Raw genomic sequence first — 4,013 nt, 5'->3', positions numbered from 1 at the left:
TATTGCTTCATACAATTGAGATATGAACAAAATTATCAAGATGGTGCATTCAGAGTGAAGCATCTTCTTCAATAAGAACAAATAAAATGAGAATTCTCTAGAGTCAGAGACCACAGCACAACTCTGGAATATTTTTAAAAATCAGGACAGAAAATACTAAGAAAAAAATAGTATGCTCTTTAGTTTTCTTAGCCAGTTCAGGCTGCTATAGCGAGATGCCATAGACTGGGTGGCTTAGAAAACAGAAATTTATTTCTCACAGTTCTGGAGGCTGGGAAGTCCATGATTAAGGTGCCATCCGGTTCAGTTCCTGGTGAGAGGCTCTTCCTCGTTATGTTCTCACATGGCAAAGGGAGAGAGGAGGGAACAGGCTTTTATCTCAAAGTCTTTTCTTACTGGGGCTGGGGCAGAGGCAGCCAGGGGTGGGGCTGGTGGTATTTAAAACAAACAAAAAAATAAATAAAAACTCTTCTTATAAGAGGGCTCTACCCTCAAGACTTAATTACATTCCAGATGCCCTGTCTCCCAATACCATCACCTTGGGGATTAGAGTTTTAACAAAGGAATTGGGTGGGGGGTGGGGGACACAAACATTCAGTTCATAGCATTAGGTTACTGTGGCAAGTTGTTTTCTATAAATGGCCACAGTATTTCTTGTCCCACATGCTCTTCCAAAACCTTTCCATTCTCCTTTAAATAGATGGGCATCGTGTCTCTCTGCCCTTGAAGCTGGGCAGGCCTTTGTGACTGCCTCAAATAAAAGAACGGTGGTTTTCACCCAGTGGTGTCTTGTCCCCTCGGGAATATTTGGCAATATCTGGAGACAGTTTTGGTTGTCACAACTTGAGGGAAGGGTGCTACTGCTACTAACCATCCAAAAATACACAGAGAAGCCCACAACAATTATGGGGCCCAAAAGTTGGACAGTATGGAGGTTGAACAGCTCTGTAATAGAGTACAGTGGAGGTGATGCTTTATGATTCTCTAGGCTAGATCATGAAAGGCAATGCAACTTCTGCCTAGCCCCCTCTCTGCGGGGTTTGATATCCCTGGGAACCCAGCAACTATACAATGAAAAGCCCAGTCCACATACAGTGGCCCACGTGCAGAAGAACCTGGCTGAGGTCCCAACCAACAACCAGCAACAACTCAGCCAGTCATATGAATATGCCATCTTGGAATCAGATCCTCCAAGCCCTCAGTCAAGCCACCCAGCTGATGCCATGTGGAGCAGGCATGAGCCATTGTCTCTGAGTCCTGTTCAAATTGCAGAGTCATGAGACAAACAAATGATTTATTTTTTAATTCACTAAGTTTGGAGATGGCTTGTTACTCAGCAATAGAAAACTGTCATCTTATCTATCTATCCATCCATCAGTCCATCCATTACCCATCCATTCATATATCAGGAATTGTAGATTAACACTCTTATACATAGTATTATGTGCTTGATAAAAATTTCTGTAGTTTATTCTCAAATGTCTTGTTACTCACTTTGTCTTACTTTGTAGAGTGGGAAATCTTTGGGGAGCAATAGGCCCTTCCATGGGGATCCTTCCTTTAGGTACAATGCATTAGTGGCCACCTACAGAGTTACCAATGAATCTGGCACTCAGACCTTCTACAGTTCTCAAGAACTGTAAAAAAAAAATAATGCAGTAAATACAAGTTGGAATTCTAAGACTGTATAGCAAGAACAAAAAAGAGCATAATTATTGATTTTTTTCATAACTTCTGAAATAAATATAAGGCTCAGATGCATTCAGCAGGGTAAGAATATTATTTTTAAAGAACCAATACATATACTATATAGCTATGATGCTTTATAGGAGAATCTTTTTCGGTAGAAAATTGCCCCAGGGACAAATTAGTGGAAGAAATTTAAATAACGGGTTTTATTTCTACTTAGAATTTCTATATTAAAATGTATCAAATAATTATACCAAGAAACTTTCACCAAGCCACTGATAAACTGAATGAAATAATGATGGCAAATGGAAAGTTTTTCAAATTAGTTGATATCTTAGAATTCACCAGGATATTTCTAATCAGTATCCTCATCCTTTGCAGTATGCTGTTTTGAATTTTATATAGCTTTTGAAGGTATTACTTTTTCCATTAACAGAGTTTCACACGGCTAACATTTTAGAATCATAATATCAAGATAGAGTACCATCTTTTCTTCACTTTATTCTTATAAATTGTAAGTGTCTTATTTCTGCTCTAAGTGCTTTGTGGAGTGAGATTGGATGGATGAATGGATGGATGATAGGTTATTAATAGGTAGGTAAGTATGAAAGGAAGAAAGATGAAAGAAAGAAAGGAAGAAAGGAAGGAAGAAAGGAAGAAAGAAAAGAAAGGAAGAAAGGAAGAAAGGAAGAAAGGAAGAAAGGAAGAAAGGAAGAAAGAAAGAAAGAAAGAAAGAAAGAAAGAAAGAAAGAAAGAAAGAAAGAAAGAAAGAAAGGAAGGAAGGAAGGAAATACTACTCTCTCTGGCAGCAAACTTAATCCTATTAAGATTTTAAATCATTCCAATTTTCTAATTAAATTTTCTCAGAGAATCTGATAATATAAACCCAATCTCTGCCCAAAAAGAACTGCCTTTTTTTCTTCCCTCATCCTTCTTGCTTCACAAGTGTCCTCACTTATTTTACATCCCAAGGAGTCGTTTTGAGAGTGAAAAGACTAGACATCGGTGCACAGACTCCAGGCCTAGCTATAACCAAACACATGGCTTTGGGCAGTTTATTCAACTTCCTGAGCCTCCGTTTTCCTCATTTGGAATACGTGGACAACATACTGCAGGGACTGTGTAAGGATTAGCATGATGATTCTGTGAAGCATTTGGCACATGCCTGCCGTGTAGCAATGAACAAGAAACCGTTGTGACCATTATTTTTAAATTGCTGAAGCTGTCTTGCAGTTAGAATTATCTTCCAGTTCTTATCACGATTTCATTTTCTTCATGTAAAACTTTCTTAAAACTATCATTTCCTCTCTAGTTACAAACAAAATTATTCAAAAACTCTAGTGTTTTCAAACTGCAGCAATAAGTATCTTAGCAATGAGTATTAGCTGTAAAAAAATTAATAAGCAGAAACCTCAATTAAATAGGGTTGGAAGACCAGAAGGGGGAGCTCTCACACCTTACAACAACCGGCAGAGCACAAGAAGACTCTTCTTTCTAGGCAAGGGCTCAGCCAATGAAAAGCCATGAGTTCTTTGTTTATGATAGCCCTCCCAACTTCCTCTCGGTAAAAGTGGTCTCCTTCCCTTGCCATGTGAGAAATTGCAGATGGCTCCCCATGGTTGCAGACCTCAAATTATAATTCTCTGCTGATCTCAAATAAACCCATCTTTACTGGAGAAACACCTATTTGTTTCAGGTCGACATAACTCAGCAATTATATTAGAATTTTTTATTTCCACTATTAAATGACCTGAACGAATTCATGAAATCCAAATATACCCGATTTAAATCAATCAAATAATTGCATGGAGAACATCAGTGCTGATCAACCACGGCTCAATGAAAATAGCTAGGAAGCATCAAAGTCCTATGCTCCTCATTCCAAATCACAGAGACACGTGGCTGGAATTGGCCTTACCAATCAAACACACATTTTGTTGCTAGATGTCTTTCTGCTTTGAGAGCCTTTGTCCCAAATTTTGTCTGAATGTGTCTCCCTTTCCTTGGCTGTAAGAAATAAGATAGCCTGAAACTTATTGATAGTCCAGGTTGACATGGATGGTTTAGCCAAACTACTGAAAACTGAAACCACATGCTTTAAGTCAAAGTGCCACAAATCAGTTCATCTGCATGTGTCAGCTGACTGGTTTGGCTTGACTGAAGTCCATAGAGGTGGCCTGTATACACGTGTACTGCTCTGGAGAGGCAATCACCACAGGCTCTCCCCTCTGGCAATACTGTCCAGCAATCTTCTAGCAACCATGAGGGAAGCTGTTCTTAAAGAGCTGAACAGTGCACTGAGCAAGGCAGAATGGAGAGATGAA

The 4,013-nt window shown here is 39.1% G+C and overlaps 1 long non-coding RNA gene across 1 annotated transcript; it reads right to left on the bottom strand.

Annotated features, from left to right (window-relative positions):
* Positions 1-230: 230 nt before the first annotated feature.
* LOC140690142 (uncharacterized) lies at positions 231-4,013 on the bottom strand. The gene is made up of 3 exons (XR_012065324.1): positions 3,608-4,013; positions 1,495-1,637; positions 231-338 (listed from the first exon to the last, which is right to left on the bottom strand). It is a non-coding gene; the product is annotated as an uncharacterized lncRNA (long non-coding RNA).

The sequence above is a fragment of the Vicugna pacos genome, chromosome 29 (assembly GCF_048564905.1).
Source record: "Vicugna pacos chromosome 29, VicPac4, whole genome shotgun sequence".
Classification (NCBI taxonomy): Eukaryota; Metazoa; Chordata; class Mammalia; order Artiodactyla; family Camelidae; genus Vicugna; species Vicugna pacos.
This window is presented reverse-complemented; position numbering and strand designations above follow the sequence as displayed.